Raw genomic sequence first — 21977 nt, 5'->3', positions numbered from 1 at the left:
TTCTTCACTGTCCTCCCTTGCCAGTCGTCCCCTGGGTCTGTGTCAGGATGCACAGGTAGAAGAGAGATGGATGGGAAGAGAAGGGGGACAGAAAGACAGAGAGAAACGTATGGTCAGACAGAGAGACAAAGAGCAATCTGGAGACAGCGACTGAGACACAAACACAGAGAGGGCATCCTTGTCCTAAGGCGCCTGCGTTTTTCCCAGAAGACAGAGAACATAGAGTGCTCCACCGGGATGTGCTGAGTTTGGGGTTCAAAATCCTGCCTTGGCTGCTGAGTGGCTGTGACCTCAGGAAGTAACTTTCACTTCAAGTTCTCTTTTTGTCTTCCTATAAGGACACAAGTCCTCTAGGATCAGGGGCCGCCCTCAGGACCTCACCTAACCTTAATTACCCCCTAAAAGCCCATCTCCAAATACAGTGACATTTGGGGGTTGGTGCTGCACATGTGAATTTGGGGGGGTGCACAATTCAGTCCATAGCAGATGGTATATTAGGAAGGAAGTCAGATTGACAAGACTGTGACATGGATGATCCCTGAGAACATGATGCTGGTGACACAAAGGGACAACTACTGTGTGAGTCCAGTCGTATGAAATGTCCAGGAGACAGAAGCAGAGGAGAGGTTCCCAGGAGTGGGCGGTGACTCCTTATTTGCGAGTATGGGGTTTCTGTTGGGGGAGGGCCATTGAGGCTCCACTGTGGAGCAGTGACCCCGCCCTCGGCAGCCCCGCCCAGGACGCCCTGCAGGGGCTGGATGGGCAGCTGGTCGAAGGGAGCGTGCATGGCGGGGTGTGTGTGCAATGGCTGCAGAGCAGCAGCTGAGATTCCTGAGTGGTACTTGGTGGCAGGTGTGTGTGCACGCGGTCCCTCACCTCATTTGACCCAGGACCTCCTATCAGGCAGGAAGTGTGGACCTGGGACAGCTACACCACTCTCTGTGCAGGGCTGGGACACTGGCCAGTGCTGTGCGTACTGGCCATTAAATATTTTGATTGTCACCCCCTGGGAACGGTTATGATCATTTAGGGAAGACAGGGCATGAAAGGGAAAACAGAAACGATTCCTAATCCCTGGATAGGGAAACTGAGGCTCGAGGAGAAACGGCTTTGTCCTGTGGCTGAGTGGGGAGGGGGCGGGGAGGCCTGGGGTGGCAGTGTCTGTGTGGCCGTCATGTGGACCAGGCTCCTAGGAAGCTCGCTGCTCTGGCTGGGCAGCCGGATGGCTGGGGGTGGCGGGAGGGGCTGAGAACACTGGGTGCGCACAGCAGGGGTCTCCACCTCCTCTGGTGCATGAAATCTCAAGAGCATCAAAGAGAAAGCAGAGCAAGGGCTCGAGGAGGCTGACAGTCCCCAACCAGCCCTTCCTAGCCCCACGGTGCCACACAGCCCTTGGCTAAGGTAAGTGCTGGGTCACATCCTTTGAGTACCTGGCAACAAAGAGAGGCTCTTCTGTGGGCCGATGTTTTCCCAGAGTCAAGTGGGGATGGAGGTGGGGTGGGGGAGGCTTTATCAGGAGCACTTGTCAGCAGATCCCCCGCCAGGTGACCAGCGCACGTGCGTGTGGTCACCCTAGGCCTGGTTCCACGTGAACTCCCTTCAAGAGCAGGCCTGCAGACCCCACCTCAAAGCCTCCCTGGGGGCTGGCCCCAGCGGTCACATAGCCTCAAGGTCCGAGAAAAGGAGGGGGAGGTCCGCGAACTCAAGGGGGCTTGTGGCTGAAGTCCTGGGCCCTCCCTGACAACCTCCTGGGTCCCCACCTTTGCTATGAGGACAGGGGAGGAGACCGGGATGTGTGATCCCTGCCGCAGGGACTCCTCCTGCAACACTGCCCTGCTGAAGCCATCAGCCCTGCAAGTTTCGGCACCGCCGGGGCCCAGCGCTGTCCCCGTCCCGGGGGAGGCGAAGGGGCCTGGGAAAATCACAGGTACTAAGTCACGGGGCCGAAACTCCTTCACCTAAATATTCACAAATATGTACTTTTAGCCTTTTTTTTCAAAGATAGCCTCATAGTATACATGTGATTTTTAAAGTCCATAATCTTTACTGTAGCCTTACATCAAGAACCCCTAGAAGGCAGCCTTGCTCCGGGGAAGGAGTGCACCATGTCTCAGCGATCTCTGTTATCACACAGAAGGAAATGTTCAGAAGTACCTGGAACGAGGGATGGTGGTGGACTTACAGGAGAAGCGCACAGACTCCTCCTACAGACGCATGCACTTCCGTACGGACGCATGCACTTCCGTACGCACGGGAACACACACCGACAGGGGCAGCCCGATGTATTAACAGTGGCTCTGCAGGGTGGTGGGGCCTGCAGGCCGCATTTTTACCAGGCTCTTTAATAAAAAGAGGAAGAAAATAGGAACCTCAAGAGCAGGCTGAGGGAGAGACACATGGGGCCCAAAGGCCAGCCTGAGTGAGGAGTGAGGGCAGGTCCCTCCCCAGCTGGGGGCCGGAGTGGGGGCAGTCTTGCTGCAGAGCCTGGGAGTGCATGGGTCCCACATGCCTGCAAGCCAAGTCTCTTGCCCACCAGCTGACCCCCAGGGTCACTGCCTGGCACTAAGGGCAAGTGAACGCTGGGGCAGCACTCCCATCCAAGCAGCACAGAGGGAGCAGGAGCCATGCTCGCCTGGGGACGAGCCAGCACGGGGTGAGGCCTTGACTTTCTGGGCCCTGGGGGACCCGCCAGCAGCCTGGAGGGATCCCATGGGCCTCCCTGAGGGTAGGGCCTGGTGCTGGAAGCGGAGAGGCCCCACAAGCGCTGGGGCAGGGTGGACTTCAGTTTAAGCAGTCAGGCTGGACTAATGGCTGTAACAAATGGGCCCAATGACAGATAGCAGCTCAGGTAAAACAGGTGATTACTTCTTGTTCACGTCCAGTGAGATCCAGATGTTCCTGACACGGAGGGGGGGGACCAGGCAGAGACCACAACCAACTGTTGGCCTCACAAAGAGGCCTGTATGTGCCCACTGTCTTCAGAGCAACTCAGCGCATGGAGGAAATGTTCTTGCAGAAACATACAAGCAAACACCATTGAAATCTGATCAAGCCTCTTGGTCTAACTACCAGTTTTAGGATATCCACAGGACAGAGGAACATATTACACACACCCGAGCACTCAGCAGAACCCTGACTGGGTAGTCCGATACGACAAACAACCTGGCTATCTCAAGGGGAAGAGGCAGGGAGGGAAGCTAGAGCTTAAAAGAGATCTAAGAGATACATCAAACAATGACAGCATATGGATCTTAGGTTAAGCCTGATTTAAACAAATAATTAAAAATGAGGCAGCCCTGGCTGGGTGGCTCAGTTGGTTGTAGGGTCGTCCCATACACCAAAAGGCTACAAGTTCTATCCCTGGTCAGGGTACGTACCTAGGTTGCAAGTTTAATCCCAGGTTGGGGCATGTATGAGAGGAAAGTAATTGATGTTTCTCTCTCTCTTTCTCTCTCCCCTTCCCTCTCCCCCTCTTCCTTTCTCTCTCTCTAAAATCAATAAACATATCCTCAGGTGAGGATTAAAACATTTTTTAAAAAACAGTAACCTTGACCTCTCATCAAGATTAAGGCATAGGAACATGCCTCACCCCCTCACACAAAGAGCAAAAATTACAACTAGGCTACAAAACAAGTATCACCCAGAATTGTCAGAAAATCGAGCTGTACGGAAGCCTGACAACCAGGGATTTAAAGAAGCCACATTCATCCAGCTGGGTAGGAGGGGCGAAGACGTGCAGAGAGGTGTAGAGAGGCAGAACGGGTGGTCCCACATTCATGTGTGGTGAATGAAAATTGGGAGGGATACCTCAGGAGTGAGGGATCCCAGGCAATACCACCCAGCCCAGGGTTCCAGTGCCAGGAAGATAAGGCCCCACAACTTCTGGCTGTAAAGCACTGGGGGTTGGGGCAGTGAAAGAAACTGCAGGATTCTCAAGAGACTCCTCTTAAATGGCCCGCAACGGACTTCGGACTTACGCAGATTCACCCCCTCTGGGATTCAGCTGGAAGCGCACCAGTGGCATATGGGGAGAAACTGAAGTGGCTGGCATCAGAGCGAGTGCTGGGAGACAGCTTCCTCCCAGATAAAACTCCAAAGGCCAGGCAGCAGCATTGTCCCCTCTGTCTGAGCCTTCCCACACACAGAGCCACAGAGCAGTGACATGGGTTTCCCTGCCCTGGGGATTACCTAAGACTTTGCCCCATACAATTTACAGCTGTGCTTTTCTACACTAGGCCACGCTACTAAGACAGGGAGGCAAAGCGGCTCTACCTAATAGAAAGAAACAAACACAGGGAGGCTGCCAAATTGAGGAGACAAAGAAATATGGCCCAAATGAAAGAACAAAACAAAACTCCAGAAAAAGGACTAAATAAAGTGGAGATAAGCAACCTATTGGGTGCAGAGTCCAAAACACTGGTTATCAGGATGCTCAAGGAACTCACTGGGTAATTTAACAGCATAAAAAAGACCCAGGCAGAAGTAAAGTCTACATTAAGTGAAATAAAAATTTACAGGGGACCAAAAGTGGAGGGGATGAAGCTGAGAATCAGATCAATGATTTGGAACATAAGGAATAAAAAAGCATTCAGTCAGAACAGTAAGAAAGAAAAAGAATTTTTTAAAAAATGAAGATAGAATAAGGAGCCTCTGGGACATCTTCAAACGTATCAACATTCACATCATAGGGGTGCCAGAAGGAGAAGAGGAAGAGCAAGAAATTGAAAACTTATTTGAAAAAAAAAATGAAAGAAAACTTCCCTAATTTGGTGAATGAAATAGACAAACAAGTCCAGGAAGCGCAGAGAGTCCCAAACAAGATGGACCCAAAGGGGACCACACCAAGAGACACATCATAATTAAAACACCAAAGGTTAAAGATAAAGAGAGAATCTTAAAAGCAGCAAGAGAAAAGCAGAGAGTTGCCTACAAAGGAGTTCCCATAAGATTGTCAGCTGATTTCTCAAAAGAAACTGCAGGCAAGAAGGAACTGGCAAGAAATATTCAAAGTGACGGGAAACAAGAACTTACATCCAAGATTACTCTATCCAGCAAAGCTATCATTTAGAATGGAAGGGCAGATAAAGTGCTTCCCAGACAAGATAAAACGAAAGGAGTTCATCATCACCAAGCCGTTATTGCACGAAATGCTAAAGTGAATTATAGGAGAAAAGAAGATCAAAACTATGGATATTAAAATGGCCATCAATTCACAACTATCAACAACTGAATCTAAAAAACAAACTAAGCAAACAAGCAGAACAGGAATAGTGTCATTGATATGAAGACCACTTGGAGGGTTATCCGCTGGGAGGGGGAAGGGGGATAATGGGGGAAAATGTGCAGGGATTAAGAAGTATAGTTGGTAGGTACAGAATAGACAGGGGGATGTAAGAATAGTATAGGAAATGGAGAAGCCAAAGAACATATATACATGACCCATGGACATGAACTAAGGGGGGCAGGACTACGGGAGGGAAGGGGGGTACTGGGTGGAGGGGTACACAGGGGGAAAAATTGGGACAACTCTAATAGCATAATCAATAAAATATATACATTAAAAAAAAACAGTAACCCTGAGTGGAGGGGTGGGTCAAGGTTCAGGAAAACAAGATGAGTCAGGCTCCCAGGGGTCCAAGCCAGGTGAGTGGCCTGTGGCATTCATTAGATTCGTCGTTCCACTTTTGTATATGTTTGAAATTTTCCACAGAGTAAACATAAAATTAAAAACACAAAGGTCTGTTCAGAAAGTATCCAGCCAGGTACTATGAAAAAGGGAGGCATTTATCGAAGAAGAAACAAGACACACAAAACACTGAATATAGGACAATGATGTCTCAGTCCCCTTCAAAGTAGGCATCTTGGGACCTCACACAGTTCTCCCATCATCTCTTCCACTGTTCAAAACACTTTACAAAATCCTCTGTTGGAATCGCTATCAGCTGCTCTGTCATATTTTCCTGAATCTCATTGAAGGTCTGAAATCTCTTCCCTTTCAAAGGTGATTTTAGTTTTGAGAAAAGCCAGAAGTTGCAGGGCACCAAATCTGGGTTGTAGGGGGTCTGAGTCACCTGGGTGATTTGATGTTTTGCCAAAAAACTGTACAAGATATGATACATGCGTGGGCTCATTGTTGTGATAAAGCTGCCAGTCACCACTTGCTCATAGCTGCAGCCGTTTTCCTCATACTGCATCTCTCAACCGGCGAAGAACATTGATGTCTGTAGTACTCCTTATTAATTGTTTAGCCTGGAGGGGCATACTCATGTTGGACAACACCTTTCCAATTAAAAACACAGTTAACATGGTCTTGATCTTGCTGCGACCTTGCCGTGCCTTCTTTGGGCGTGGAGAACCAGGCAACTTCCATTGGGATGCCTGGGCCTTTGTTTCTGGATCATAGCCGTAGAGCAACAATTCATCTCTGGTAATGACCTTCTTGAGGAATGTTCAAGCTTAATGCAAAATTTGAAGCAGATTCACTGCTCTACTCACTCAGTCATTTTGAATGTGACGGCCACACAGTACACATGCTCATTCAGTGGCATCTACCACCCCTACTGACTAGTACAATGAAGTCGTCATCATTTACGCATGTGCGCTTCAGTCCGCTCCCTCGGCTGCCAGGTTACATCAATGTCATGCAAACTGTTCTCGTTGTACTAACAATGGCTGGACTTTTTCCAGACAGATCTGGTGAAAGTACATGGCACACTCACATTCACAGCAGGATTGTGCACAACAGCCAAAAGGTGTAAGTAACCCACGTGTCCACCGATGGATGAATGGATAACTGCTGTCTCTCTAGACAATGATTATCCAACGTTGAAAGGAATGAAGCACTGACACATGCTACAATATGGATGAACCTTGAGGACAATAAGTTAAAGGAGGTAAACCAGTCACAATAGTCAAGCACTGTATGGTTCCACTCATAGGAGTTACCAGAGCAGTCAACCGAGAGAGAACGTAGGATGATGGCTGTCAGGTCTGGGTAGGGAATGCAGAGTCAGTGTTTAATGGGGACATGGTTTCAGTTTGGGAAGATGAGAAGCTCTGTGGATAGAGGGTGGTGATGGCTGCTGCACAACAGTGTGAATGTATTTAATACCACGAAACCGTACACTTAAAAATAGTTAACATGGTGATTTTATGATCTGTGTATTTTACAATTAAAATTTTTTTTATTTTTTTTAAAGATGTTATTTATTTATTTTTAAAGAGAGGGAGAGAGAAAGAGAGGGACAGAACCTTCAGTGTGTGGTTGCCTCTCGCTGGAAGAGGGAGTAGGGCCCAGAGAGTGGGGACCTGGCCTGCAACCCAGGCATGTGCCCTGACTGGGAATCAAACCAGCCACCCTTTGGCTTGCAGGCTGGTGCTCAATCCACTGAGCCATACCAACCAGAGCTTTAAAATTTTTTTTTTTAAATAAGTGAATGTTCCTCATTGGTAATAGCTCTCCTCCAGGTGGCAACTCACGACCCAGGGGCCTTTGCTCTTCCCTGGCTTCCAGGGCTGCCAGCTGTGTGCTGGGGAGCCAGGAACCCTGAGGGGAAGGTCATTTCCTCTTGTGGAGCACAGGGTCACCTCAGCCACAGGGAAGCTGGGAGACACCACCAGGGGTGTGCAAGGGAGAAGGGGACCGGGTTGGTGGGCTGAGAGCCAACCCTGCACAGTCACACTGGACCCAGCAACCCGTGGGATAGAGAGGAAACGGAGCCTTGTTTTGCTTTAGGTTTCCTTGTTATTCCAGGTACATTCCTACTGAAGGCCATTTTCAAAATAGAGAGAAAGTGGTGAATCTGCCCAAGCCAAGAGAGTGGTCCCATGTGACCTGGTCCCTGTGAAGAAGGTGCAACATCCTCCTGCACAGCTCGCAGGCATGGGGTTACGAGTAAAATGCACATGAAAGTACATGACACACTCACGTTCACAGCAGGATTATGCACAACAGCCAAAAGATGTAAGTAACCCACGTGTCCACCGTGGCTCACCACGCTCACCGTGGCGTCCAACAGCGGCAAAGGAACCGTGCGTGGACTAGGCCCAGCGTTTGAGTGCCGCGTGGTTTCCTGGGGCCGCTGCAGCAAATGAGCGGGCAACGCGTGAGTTAGAACAAGAGAACTTCTGGCAGGGCCACACTCCCTCCTGGGACTCTAGAGGAGGGTCCTTCCTGCCTATTCCAGTTCCTGGGGACCCTGGGTGCCCCCGGTTTGTGGCTGCATCCCTCTAATCTGCCTCTCCATGTGTGTCTCTGAATCCTCACATGGCCTTCTGACAAGGACACACAGCCTTCTTAGAAGGACACCTGTCGCTACACGTGTATGACCTCATTTTAACAAACTACATCTGCAAAGATCCATTTCCAGATAAGGTCACATCTGAGGTTCCGGGTGGATGTGAACTTTGGAGGCACTGTTCACCCCAGCCAGCACCCCCATGGTAAGTACTGTGCTTTCACTGGCCCGAAAGTGGGTGTTCTTGGTGTTCTCATCCATTTACCACAGGTGGGGGGACCGAGGTCCAAGTAGCTGAGCTGGGACTCTAACATGTACACTATCCTCTTCCCCCAATCCAGGGCCCCAGGGCTGGGGGTGAGAGCTCAGAGGAAGAGGGAGTGGGGCCCAGAGAGGCCAAGATGAGATGGGAGAGAGATAGGCATCCTCTTGCTTCCCTGACACTCTTTCACTCGCCAAGTGCCTGAGTGGCATCCCGAGGTTCAGGAAGGGGCCGGGGTCTGAGGAGCTTCAGTCTCTTTCTTGAGGCACTCAAGCCAGGGAGGGCTCTATTAACGCCTCTGAAAAGAGGAGTTGCAGCACAGGGACCGAGTCTCCTTGGTGACAACTGCAGAAAGACTCGGGTCTGCCCCCAGACTACCCCCACGGCTTCCCCAGGGCAGCGCCATGGGGCCAAGGGCTTGGAGCCTGCCAGTCACTGTAGAGCAAATGCAGGTGACAGTAAAAAGGACACAAAGATTTATTTAAACCCAGGTTGCAGACAAATCTCCAAAAATGGTGCACAGGGCCAACAAGCACACACACACACATGACAGATGTTCAACATCACTCGCTATTGGGGAAACAAAAATGAAAATCACAAGAACACACCACTGCACCTCCACTGGGATGGCTAGAATCAAAAGTCAGACAACAATAAGTGTTAGGAAGAACATCGATAAACTGGAACCATCCGCAGTGCTGATGGGAATGCAAAATGGGGCGGCCAATGTGGGAAACAGTGTGGCGGTGCCTCAGAAAGCTGAAGCTAGAACTGCCATATGGCCGAGCAATCCCACTCCGTGGTGGACAGCCAAGAGAACGGAAAACACATGTCCACACAAAAATATGTACACACATGTTCATAACTGCATTATTCATAACAGACGAAGGTGGAAGCAACCCAAATGCCCATCAGTGATGAATGGGTAAGTAAAAGGTGGTCGGTCTATCTACAGTGGAATATAACAGCCATGAAAAGTAATGAAGCTCTGGCACACGCTACAACACGGATGAACCTGGAAAACGTTATGCTGAAGGAGTGAAGCCAGACACAAAAGGTTACATAGTGTGTGATTCCATTTACATGAAATGTCCAGAACAGGCAAATTCACGGAGAATGTAGATCTGTAGCTGCAGGGGCCGGTGGGGAGGGTGATGAGGAGGGACGGCTGGTGGGGAGCCGGTCTCCTGTTGGGGGTGATAAGATGTTCTGGAAGTAGATAGTGGCGATCGTTCACAACTCTGATTATACTGGAAATCACTGAATAGTACACTTTAAAAGTGTGATTTTTATGGTATGCGACTATATCTCAATAAAAAAAGTGATGGAGACACTTCTCTTTTTTCTCACAGACATGAGTATATGAATCTCTGCACTGCTCCCTTCTGAAGTTGGTTTACTCAGCCCCCCCACCAGGGACTAACCCTGCCCCACTCCACGCCCTAGTGGGGTGACCATCAGGGCGTCTGTCCTCTGCTCACCCCTTTACATTTGGGGTGGGCACATGGCCTGGTATGGTCAATCAGAAAATCCCATCCCTTGTGGGCCGCGAGAGGCCAGGTGACTCGAGCAAGGCCAATGGACCTTTCTAGGTCATTAGTATACAGGTGCTGGCGGGCAAAAAGACTTTCCCTCCCTCCAGGATCGAGAGGTGTAAGGGTTCTGTGGGTAAGAACCTGCTGGTCTTTCCCACTGCATATGCACAGAAGCTGCTGGGGAATGCAAGCAGCACAGAGAGGAAAGCAGAACCATGAGGGGAAGAGAGAGGCAGAGCCCTGAACCCTGACCCAGCTGTGCCTGAGCCAACCTGAGAATGAGAGCCGATGTAGGGCCTTGTTGCTTGAGCTCATTTGAGCTGTGATTCTGTTGCTTGCATGGGTTTTGAGAAAACCTCAGTGGTCAAAATGAGTCTTCAAAATCACCTGTAATTATATGTTTAGGGGTTCTGTTATACACAATCTTTAAAATAATGGAACCTAAGCTATGCATGAAGTTCCCATTTCCCATCTTGTTGCTTTCACACCTGCCTCCAAGCTGGTAGGGTTTAACCTATAACTTTAATGCTCCAATGATGTGACTTCTCTGGGCACAATACAGCTGGCAGAAGGAGACCTGGGATGGGTGGCCCATTGTCTGGCAGAACCCATTAACGGGTGTTTGGAGGCAAAGGGCCATTTGGGGCAGAATCTGGGGTGGTGGCGGGGAGGGGTGGGGAGGGGAAATGACAACAGACAAAGCCTGGACCTCACCTTGGAGGAGTGACTGGGGCACTTTGAGAATAGTGACATCTGGAAGCAGTGGCAGGTTCTAGTAGTAACTGAGATAACACCCACTTCCATCTCTCCAGACCACCTGTAAAATCCGTCACACATACGCTCGCCTTGGGTAGGTCATTTTTCATGGAAAATTCGTGCTCAGCAAAAAGCCACGAAAGCTGGAGCAATGCCCATAAGCTTGGGGGCACAATGCATGAGCACGTGAGAACCCGAGAACCAAGTGAATCTGAGGGGGAGGGTAGGCGTGAGGGTGAGCTGACTCTGGGCTGTCCAGGTGAGTAAGTTCTGACCCCTGCTCTCTGGAGGGCAGGCTTGATGCCAGAGGCAGGAGCTGTGATTTACAAGGGAGATGAGATGAAGAAACGGGAAGAAAGACATTTACAACCACAAGAACAGCCTATCTGTGGGGCAGTGTGCCAAGTATAGTGAGTTGAATGGATCCCCAAATTTACATCCACCAGGAACCTCAGAGTATGACCTTATTAGAAATAGGGTCTTGCCCTGGCCAGGTAACTTACAGCATTGTCCCAATACAGCAAGGTTAGGGACTTGATCCCCACTAAGGGCACATACAAGACTCAACCAATGAATGCATAAGTAAGTGGAACAACAAATTGATGTTTGTCTCTCTCTTTCTCTCTCCCCCCATCCTTCCTCTCTCTCTCTCTAAAAATCAATAAAAATTTTGTTTAACGGAATAGGGTCTTTGCAGACGTAATTAAGGTCAGGTCAAACTGGACTAGGGTGGGCCCTATATGCAATGATGTGTTTTCATAAGAGAAGACACAGAGAGGAGGCCACATGAAAACACAAGCATTGAGACTGGAGTGATGCGGCCACAAGCCGAGGAATGCCTGCAGCCACCAAGAGCTTGAAGAGGCAGGAAGGACCCTTCCCTAAAGCCTCATGAGGAAGCAGCCCTGCTGACACCTTGATTTTGTACATCTGGCTTCCAGGACTGTGAGAGAATAAATTTCTGTTGCTTTAAGCCCCCCAGTTTATGGCACTTTGCTACGGCAGCCCCAGGACACTTACTCAGAGATGATCAGGAGTGTCTCTGAAAGGACCAATGGCCCAGTGTGGCTGGAGCCCATGGTGTGTAGGGATGAGCGCAGCGAGGACACTCCTTTCCTCCTCCAGGAACTGCCCGCAGAATGCTGCATCAGTTAGCTACTTCCACAACAATCCTGCATAACAATTCCCCTCCCCCAAAGGGAGGTGGCTCCAAATAATCATTTATATTTTGCTCGTGCATCTGGGTCATTCCAAGGGTCCCTCACCCCCAGGAATGGTGGGGTTGGGGAGGGGTGGAGGATGGTCACTCCCGGGGCACGCTGTCGTGACATTGGCAGAAGTACAAGAGGGACGCGCACACAAAGCCTCCCAGGGCCTCAGCTTGGGACTGGCACACCGTCACCGCCGTCCCAGCCTGCTGACTAAAGCCTCCAGTGGGAGGGCCAAAGAGTCACAGGGCAAAGGGCGTGGGCCCAGCACTGGGGAGAGAAGTCAGGGCCCAAGGTGAAATCTACCACAGCACCTTCAGGTTCTCAGCTGGACTGAAATGAACTTAAATGAAATCAAACAGACTTCTCAGTTCTGACCGATGTGGATACGGCCGTCCCGGGCACTGAGGGCTCTGTTTCACTCAGGTGGGGAAACTGAGGCTCAGTGACTGGCAGGAGTTGAGGGCTGAGAAGTCCCCTCCACGCTTCTCTCCCTGCCTGCTTTAACATGTCACGGGAAAGAGAACCAGGGGTCCTGCCTTTCCTTGAGACATTGTTACTCTTCACAACAACCCCAATGGACACACACTATCTTCAACCCATTTTACAGAGTTGAAAATGAAAGCCTAGGGAGTTTGTGTACCTTGCCAGAGAGCTAAGAAGAGCAGAACCACTTACCATGTCTTTCAAAGATGGACAAGAAATGGGGCCCAGCTGCAACAGGAGGGTTTGGGTTTAGATTTATAGGAAAAATGCCTGCCGTCACCAAGTCTGGGGACGTATCACCAAGACCATTTTAGAATCCCTTCCTCTAGGGCCTTGTAAAAGGCAACAACTTGTCTTACAAGGAAGGGTGCTTGGGGTGGGGTGGGGCAGATTAAAGGATCCACAGCACCTGGGCTGACTCTGGGCCCCAGGACCGCTGGCCCAGGCCTCTCCTGGACGTAGCCAGCACGGGGCTGGCTCCCCGCTTCCCCACATCACCCAGGGTGCCTTCCAAGTGCCAAGTGGGAAAGCTGCCTGTGGGTGAGTCAGAGGCTCTGTGCATTCTGTCTAACAAGTGGCTCGGAGTGAAACGGGCCAGATCTTAATCACATCTGACAGTCTGTGTCCCTTGACCCCATGCTCGAGGGTGAGACACGGTGCGGCCAGGACCAGAAGTGGTGGAGGTGGGGGCAGGTGCTGGCTCCCCAAGTCCCAAGCCCCTGGCGCCTGCCAGCCCCCAAGAAGCACCACAGAGATGCTAGACACAGGCCCAAGGTCAAGAGTTCCTGGATCCCTGGGAAGGGACCCAAGGTTTGTGGGCACACCCGGCCCTGGGGCAGCAGCTTCTCACCCCCCAACCGAGCCCTCAGCTGGCCCTGCACCTGGTCATTTCCCAGGATCGTGCACCCACTTCCTAGTCTCTCCTTCTCTGTGTTTTGTTTATTTGTTTGTTTGTTTCTTATGTCCGGAGGGCAGAGCTGGAACAGATGGCTGTCGCCCAGTGTGACATGTGGCGGGCCCTCCCCGGAGGCAGGAAGCTGCATGTACCCTGCACAGAGGACCCATTCCACCGGGCCTGGAAGCTCGACTGCGGAGCAGGCCGCACGGTGGGCGCAGGGAGGGGACGGGCGGACCTCTTCGCAGGGGGACACCTGGGGAACACGGGGGTGGGGGACGGCGCTGGGGAGCGCGAAAGGCCCTGTTTTCAGCCCGCACGTGGAGTCATGGGTTTCCTGCAGAGCGGCAGCAAATCCGCAGATGCTCAGTAGCTTCAAACAATACACGTCGATCACCGCGTAGCTCTGGAGTTCGGTAATCCAAACTGAAGCTACTGAGGCTGCAATCAAGGCGTGGGCAGGGCTGTGTGCTTCTGGAAGCTCCAGGGGAGAATCTGTTTCCTCCCATTTCCCAGCTGCCAGGAACCGCCGGCATTCTTAGCCTGTGGCCACATTGCTCCAACCTTTGCTTCCATCATCCCAGCTCCTTCTCTGACTCTGACCTCTAATAAGGACCCTTGTGATTACACCGACCCCCCAACCCCTCCCACCACGAGATAATCCTGCATAATCCCCTCATCTCAAATTTTGCCACTCCTGCACTGTCCCTTGGCCATGGAAAGTGACATCCACAGATTCCAGGGAGCAGGACATGGACGTCTTCAGGGTCCATTATCTGCCTGCCTCAGAGACAAACCCCTCAGGGGCACGGCAGTGGTCATGGCTACCCCACCACCTCCTCCCGCCGGCCTCCCTCCCAGACAAGGTAAATTGGTGCAGCCTTTTTGCCAGGCAATGAATGTGGAAGCATCTCCCACAGACTTTAAATGCACCCATCTCTCAGCCAGCAGTGCCTGCTCTGGGATGGCGCAAACGTACCCACGCCAGCAGCAAAGGTGGGTGGACAAGGATAGCTTCTGCTGCCTGGCGTGTAAGACCGAAAGACGGGATGCATCCGAAACATTCATAAACAGAGCAAGGGCTGGAGCGATATGGAGCATCACGTAGCCATTAGAGAAACCTACAAGTCTGCATATGCTGACACGGAAAGATGTCCTTGATGTAAGTGAGGAGGAAAGAGAAACCAACCCCAAAACAATGTGGACAGTGCGACTCCGTTACTGTAACAAGAAATCATGTAGGTGTGACATACGTGTCTGCATGTGTATTGAAAAGAGACGGAAAGGACTGTAATTCTCTATAAGGAGATGAGCAGGTCCTGGTGGGACACAGTTACTTCATACCGATCCGTTCTATTGTTTTAATATTTTACAAGAATATATTATCATTTTAATATTTTTAAACCAAAAACACCACCCCTCCCCCGATTTCAGACCCTCAGAGATTCTGTTTCCTTTGAAATGCAAAGATGCCTCAGTCACAGAGCTCCAGGAAATCTGGGCAGCTCTGTGCAGGTCTCCCTGCCCCAGCTCTGGGACGTGCCTGGGGCAGGTCTGTGAGTCACAGGCGCAGCGGAGCCACTGCTGACAGCTGCTGGCAAACAGGCAGGGAGCCCTGAGACCTGGCGGCAGAGATACCAGCTCAGGGCTCAGCATACAGCAGGCGCTGCCCTTTTGGAAAGCCCTCCCCAGGCAGGCCACACCTGAGGTTTGTACAACAAATCCTTCCTGTTCGGGGCAGTGCTGTATTTAAAGAATACTTCAAGGGAGCCAGCCAACACCCCCAGATTCACGAATGAGGGTCGCTGAATTTGGACTAGGTCTGAAGGGGCTGAGAGATGGGGCAGGGCAGGAGGCAGCACCCCAGACGCGAGGTCTAGTCCTAGCTCTGAGGCCCGGTGCCGACCTGTAATACCACCCTGCCCGCTGGGTCCGCTTTCCCACAGTGCTGGCAGAGGTGGTCCCGTCCTTCAGAGGGCCTACCTGCCTGGCAGGAGGGTTCTGAGTGCAACAATCAATTAGCCATGTCTGCCATGGTTGCAGGAGCAGCAATGGCTGCCAATGTGCCAAGAACTTGTCATTTCCCAGCTAAATGCCTATCGAGGTCCCTCCTGCCTCCACCTGCGATTCTGCTCACTCAGCAAATCATCATAAGACAGGGTGTCAGCTGACAGCTGGCACGCAGGCCCGTGGCTACAGCCCTGCAACTGCCATGATGACCCAGCCGGCTTCAGGGCACCGGAGCAGGTGCCCTCCTCCGCCCGCCACCTCCGGGCAGGCTCCTGCCCCCGACCAGGGCAGACAGCTGCGCTCTGAGCCCTGGGCCTCCCAGCCTGGCCCTACCGCCAGGCCGCACACCCATGCTCATCCAGCGCTGCCCCCATGGGAACAAGAGATCCTCGAAAAGCACAGCCGCCGCATCTGCAGCCTCCTCAGCCCCACGCACAGTGAGCGGTCACTCCCAGGAAGCAGGGCTGGCTCCAAGCTCTAGGCTCCGGGTTGAGTGCCAGAGGGAAGCCAAGCCAAGAAGCCGGGGGTGGAAATGTGGAGGCTTTGGAGCATCATCCTGCCCAGTGTGTTCTGACTACCTGTCCCCTCTACCCCTGCCACACAGTCAACCCAAGGAGCAAGTTCAGGAGCCAACCTGGTCCCCTGAGGGGATCTCCGGGAGACGGGGGCGTTGTACACAGTGAGTTCTCATCCTCACCTTCACAAACACGCCCCATGCTGGGGCACCGTGCTACACACCGCACACACTCTATCTCGCGGGATCCCCACAACACAGGACCCCAGGGGCAATTTACCCGCACTGCCCTCTGCGAAGTCCGTGACCCGCCCACAGCCGCAGAGCCAGCCGGCGCATCAGGACGTGGACCACACCTGTGGGCTGTCGGGGCCCAGGCACTGCGACACTGATCTAACCCTCAGGAGCACACGGCTCTCTCTCCCACGAATCTGCCGGAAGACACTGCCCTGCTGGACCCAGGAGGGTCCACCTCGCACCCTTGAGAGTCTGTGGGCCCCCAGGGGCAAGCAGGATCCCACAGTCCCTTGGAAAGGGCTGAACACTCAGCTGTCGCAGCCCCCAGTCCTTATGAACTGGACCCAGTCACCCCGTGCCCCAAGGTGGCCATGGCCACCGCCACACCTCCAAGTCCCCAGAACCCAGGGAAGTAGCTGGTGCCCCTGACAATGAAAGAAGGTGGGGCCCACGCAGTTATACATCATTCACAGTGTAACCACTGCACAGATGAGACGCTATTAAGCTAGACACTGTCCCAGGCTCCAGGGACTCCGCAGCGACCCCCTGGCCTGGGGAAGTTCATGTTCCAACAGAGTGGAGTCGATGCATGATAATAAACTCCTCCTCCTCTCAGCTTTTTACCCCTTTGCAAAGCCGCCTGGCATCTCTTCACAGTAACATTGGAGACAAATCACGGAGGAGGCAGGGAGAGGGGGCCCCAGCCAAAGGAACACCACCGGACTCCCATGGGACTCTCGCGGGGTCCGCAGGGTCCACTGAGCCGATGCGTTGCACACTCTGCCCTGGCTCTGGGCAGGCGTAGCTTGTGGACTCCAGTTCTCTCTCAGGGCTCTGGGTGCAGCATCAGACACCTTCTCAAGCCCGAGCCATCCACCTAGGATGCTGCTGGATGTCCCGGGGCCACCACAGGGAGGTGGGGAGGGGAGGGGCAAACGAGCCACAATCTGCCCCACCGGCCCCCAGCTTGACTCTGAACAGAAACTTCATCTATTTTATACCTTGGGGAACTGTAAGAGGTTGCATGACAAAGGGCTCTGGACTGAAAGTTAAAGTGTGACAACCTCTGGGCTAAGTGTTCTCTATGCCTCTTTCATCTCTACTGGGTGGACAGGTTTGTATTTTGATTCTCAGCCAGACCACAGGCTGGACCAGGCCCTCTGCTGAGCAACGCATGATGGCCAGCAGCTAGGAGCTCTGTGATTGACTAGCTATGTCTGCCACGGACGAAGTAAAGGGTGAGGAGCAGCCAGTGCAAAGGTGACAGATTTGCTATCTAGGTCTTATAGAAACCATTTCATAACAGTGCCCGGAGTGTATGAAGGCGAGAGAGGTCTATACCTGTGGTCCATCAGAATACAGGCACTTAAAGCATATTAACCGAGAGTGCCCCTGAGTTTCCCTTTTGGCTGGGACTAACTTGGCTGAGTGACAGGGCAGAAAGGAGTACCTGACAGCCCATCGCTCACGGGAGTTCACAAAGGGGTAAAGAGGACCCTACGGGAGGAAGTCACAGCTGATGGATGGCAGTGCCTCCTGCTCTGATTTCATCTCATCCAGATCAGCCAGCCTGGTGCCTCCCCCCGAAGGCCCTGTCCGGGCACCCTCGACCTTCTGCCTTTGTCGCAGGCACATCTGTGAGCGTCTCTTCACCCCTGTGGCCTCCTACGAGAGAGAAGAGCGGCGGTTCTCAGGCCAGCACCCCGCAGAGGCCTCGGGAATGCCGCTGCTCAGGCCCACGCCCAGACCCGCCCAATCGGAAGCTCTGAGGGGGGGGCCCAGCCATTTGCATTTCATACACCTCCCAAGGGCGCTGAGGATACCGGACATCGCCTGCGGGGATCTGAAGGGCTCTGCAGCCCAGGAACTCAGCACCTCGGGGTGGCCAGCACGGGTCTGAGCACCCCAGGCAATCCCGGCACACACACGGGGTGGGGCGGTGGGGGCTTGGGAACCCACTGCAGACACTGCTCCGCCTTAGCTGCGTGGCCGGTTGCCGGCCCTTGGCCGCTGTGGGTCTCGGGCCCCTCTGTGAAATGGAGAGAATGGGGCCACCTCCCAGAACTCAAACTGTGTGAACCCTGTTTAACAAGAAAGCCTGCGTCTCCCTCCTGGGAACACAGGGAAGGCCCCGGCACTCTGACAAGGACACACCAAACCGTTTCTGACTCAGCTGAGTAACCCATACCCAGCCTATCGTAGCTCCCTTGTCACCTGGGGGTCTCTTTCTTGGCTGCGACAGTGACCGGAGTCCACCTGGGGCCAGCCATTCCGCAGCCCCATGGAGCCACTTTCACACTCCAGTGGAGGGGTGGGCCCTGGGGCTCTGGGGTCTCTCTTCCAGCCATCCATCTGCTGGTTTCACTCTTCAGGATGAAGCCTCTGTTCCCTCCTCCTTTTTCGCAAATCTTAGCCCACAGAAAATGCAGGATACACAGCTCCACCTGCAGCCTGGAACAAGGCTCCTTACCCCATTGCAGTAATCAAAGGCACCGTCACTTCCCACCTCCAAGGAGCAACGCGCTGGGCCAGACTAGGTCTCACCTGTGGATGTGCAGACATGCCCACCGGGCACTGGAGGGTGGGAGGGGCCAGCATGGCTCAGGAGAGCGCTGGGGAGGACAGTGGCGCACACCAGGCCTCCCACACGCGGCGGGCTCTGTGTGCTGCCCCTCCCATCCTTCGACGGGAAACCTGGCCCAGAGAGGGCGAGCCTCTCCCCCAGGTAACTCAGCAGTGATGGCCCAGGCTGGACATGGGTTTGCAGGCTCCGTGAGCTCAGGCTCTGAGAAGCAGTTCCCAATGCCGCCTGAGGTTTGCCCTCTTCTCAGACATGTTTTAAATGCTAGACTCTGTGACTCTGTTCCCATGACCCAGGAGACCCACCTAGGAGGAGATGGGAAGGGGCATGGGGGCTGCACCCTCTCCCACCCCAGCACCGCACAGGCCCAGGCTCTGTATCACCGCTCCCACAGTGCCCATGTCTCCGTGTGCGCGCGCCTGAATGTGTATGTGAGGGTCTGAGTTGTGTGTGTAAGTGAGTGGTATGAATGTGTTGATGAGAGTGCATGCGTGTGTTGTGTGGGGTGGGCATCAATGTGTGTGCGTACAGAGTGCAACACTTCCGTCAGCCCGCCTAAGTCTGGTTCTCACAACGGGGTGGGGCTCCAAAGCCCCACGTGCAGCAGATACGTGCAATCAGGAACCCACTTGACTCCTCCTGACCTCAGACCGGGCGCTGGCCACACCCTTGACCAGACTTGATCCTCTGGGTCGCACAACGACCAGCCCTCTCCCTTCCCTTGCTCAGTCCTCATGCCCGTGAAGGAACACACCGGCGAGGCCGCCCCAGAAGACGCGGGAGCACCAAGGCTGGCTGGCCAATGCCCCAGGGGCCCCGAGCTGCCCCAACCTCTTTGTGCCCCTCTTACACCCCTGGCCCAGCACCTGGCCCTCTCCTGGTCCTTGCTGCTCATCGATCAGCTCTCACGAAACCCCACACTCTCCCCCTGCCCTGCCTGGAGGCTGGGAGGCCCCCGGCCCAGGCGGGAGCTGTCCTCAGGTCCCAGGCCTTCAGGGCAGGCAGGTGCCACTGCTCCTGTCTCACAGGTGAGGACACCAGGGCTCAGAAGCACTGAAAAAGGCCTGAGTGGAGCCCCCGGGGGTGCTGGCTCTGAGCGCTGCCCATACCACCACCTTGGTTCCTTCATGGGACAAGCACCCTCAATTTCTGTGGGGTTTGTCAGAAAACTCCTCAGCCCTCACAAATGTGCCCAGTCGTCGGACTCTAAAATCAAACCTGTTCTGTGCCCATTGAATTCTGCGCTTCAGCCTCCCGGGCCCTTGGCTGAGAACCAACCTGCAGGCCTGACGGGAGCTGTCACAAGTGCCCCACACTTTTTTTTAATCCTCACCCGAGGATATATTTATTGATTTCAGAGGGAGAGAGAGAAGCATCGATCGGTTACCTCCCATACACGCTCCCACCGGGGACCAAACCTGCAACCTAGGCATGTGCCCTGACCAGGAATCAAACCCACGACATTCTGATGTACAGGACGAGGCTCCAGCCAACTGAGCCACCTGGCCAGGGCCCCGAAATCTTCGGCAATGCCATGCCCTGCCCTGTAACTCCTTCTTGTCCACTGCGGTCAACAAAACAAACATAACACAAAAGGCAAGAAAAATAAACACTGAAAGGAAAGAAATAGGGCAAAATGCCAACAAGAGTCTCTGGTCACATATCAGACCAGACTTCATGTTGCTCTTCTCCTTTTACATTCTATTTTCCAATTTTTCTATATGGAGCAAGTATTACATTAATATTGGAAAAAAATAACTATTGAACCTCATCTGGTCTTAAAATACCCGGTGAGTAGTCATAAATGCGGCTCCTATTTATTTCTACTGCCTGAGCGTTTCCTGGGGAGTAAAGAGGAGGTGAACAGAGCAGTTCTGACCTCAGTGTTCGGGTGATGATGCCATTTTTCTTTCGGCTTCTGGGAATGGATTACGTCTCCCTCTAAAGCCTCAGATGCTGTGAGTGGCAGGTATTCTGCCAAGAAACTGCAGCTACCATTTTTGTCCTTTCACTATGGATCAAAGGTCATTGAAAACTTGAACCAAGTGGGCTAAAATTTTAATTTAGTGATGAGGCTGGGAAGGCCTGAGCATAACGGAGCAGGGAGCTTTCCTGGAGTAACGGCGGGCCTGCCCCTGATTGGGAATAGACTCATCCAGAATGACACCTGTCCCGGAAGCTCCCGCCTGGGCACCGCGAGGGGCCTGCAGCCGCCCCCAGACCCTTGTCCCAAGCACCAGGACTCTCAGGGCAGACCTCAAGGGCCCCACCCTGGCCCGGGAAAGCAAACAGACAGCGGGAGCTCCTGGTTAACGCAGTCAGGAGTTGCTCCTTTAGAAGCCAGGAGTGGGGCCGCCTGAGAGCCCTTGGATTTCAACAGGGCAACTTCTCCGACCCGTAGCAGGGACCGGTCTCGCTCCCGCGGCCCACGGTCTCCCGCAGCCTCACCTGGACCAGATCCGGGCTTACAGGCTTACCTCTGCAGCCCCCAGGGGGACAGTCCCTGGGCACCCCCTTTTCCAGCTCTGAAGCCCCCACCCCTGGACCAACACCAAAGATACCTCCAAATCCAACGTGGTGCCCACCTACATCAGCTCCAGACCCACTACTTAGGGTCCAGCGGCCCTGCTGACCCCAAACTCAGTAAGTCCTGCGTACCATTCAGTCCCCCACCCAAGTTCTAATCAGACCCGGCCCTTCTTAGCTTCTGAGATCAGACAAGATTGGGCGCATTCAAGGTGGTATGGCCGCAGACTCCGGAATCCCATTCAGAGTAGCAGCGGGCCCACAGCACCCAGGTTTGCCTGGCGCCTACAGCCAACCTGTTCAGCTGTCTCCCAGGGCCCAGGGACAATCTGGGCTGGAGGCCAGGTGGCCAGGGCAGCTTCCACCCTCCTTCCACATCCCAGCAATGCTGGGCTCTCCATGCCCAGCTGGGCATGCAGCCTTGGGAGCATTGCACCGTTCTCTGCGCCGGCACTGTCCTATGCATCTTACCAGCAGAATGGCCCACCTTCTTTATTCATCAAGATTTTACATTTAACATCAGCATATAAACAGACAAAAGAGATCCTGCTCTATTCAAGGTGGGGCTGTAGGACCCAGGACCTCTTGCCTCACCTCTGAGAACATCCGGGGAACCCCAGGGTTCCAAGGGGCATAGTTTGAGAAATGCCAGTGTAGGCCTCTAACGAGGCAGCATGACTGATGAGATCGGGCCCAGCTGGCAACTCAGAACCACCCTGCTGTCCCATGC

At 53.3% G+C, this 21977-nt stretch overlaps 1 protein-coding gene across 1 annotated transcript in view; it reads right to left on the bottom strand.

Moving 5' to 3' along the window:
• The window catches only part of JPH3 (junctophilin 3), a 93110-nt gene that overhangs the window by 33816 nt on the left and 37317 nt on the right, over nucleotides 1-21977 (bottom strand). The window lies entirely within an intron of this gene.

Source organism: Pteronotus mesoamericanus, unplaced genomic scaffold (assembly GCF_021234165.1).
Source record: "Pteronotus mesoamericanus isolate MK-2021 breed Mesoamerican mustached bat unplaced genomic scaffold, CSHL_Meso_final scaffold_165, whole genome shotgun sequence".
Lineage (NCBI taxonomy): Eukaryota > Metazoa > Chordata > Mammalia > Chiroptera > Mormoopidae > Pteronotus > Pteronotus mesoamericanus.
Note: the sequence above shows the minus strand (reverse complement) of the source record. Positions and strands in the feature narration are given on the sequence as shown.